The sequence below is a fragment of the Hipposideros armiger genome, unplaced genomic scaffold, assembly GCF_001890085.2.
Source record: "Hipposideros armiger isolate ML-2016 unplaced genomic scaffold, ASM189008v1 scaffold_318, whole genome shotgun sequence".
In the NCBI taxonomy this organism is placed as follows: Eukaryota; Metazoa; Chordata; class Mammalia; order Chiroptera; family Hipposideridae; genus Hipposideros; species Hipposideros armiger.
Window position 1 is genome coordinate 1,007,200 of NW_017731668.1, and position 471 is coordinate 1,007,670.

Below are 471 nucleotides of genomic sequence, written 5' to 3' on the forward strand. Positions count from 1 at the left end.
GCGGCATTAGGAAGGTTGAGCACCGCTGTTATAAAGTATGAAATTGTTTTCTTAGTTCGAAAGGTATATTAGAAATTAAAGACAGAGGCTACAAATATAAGCTTAAATGTAAGGATGCCTTTTTCTTTTAACTAGATTAAAAGACATTTGTGTTTGAGCTTGGTTTTTTTTTTCCACTCATAAAGCCAGGAGTGATACAATAGTCACTGACTCAGAAACACTGGAGCAGGACTAAGCCCTCCTGCTCCTGTAGGTGACCCTGCTGTACTTTAAATTTGAGAACCCCTCCTTTAATCCTTTTTTTAAAGTTCATTTCTTGAATAAGCTCAGCCATGCTTACAATATCACTTTCATTTGTGTAACTTTTTTTTAAGTTAAATTTTATTGGGGTGACAGTGGTCAACAAAACTACATAGGTTTCAAGTGTACAATTCTGTGATACATCGTCTATATATTGCCTTATGTGTTCAC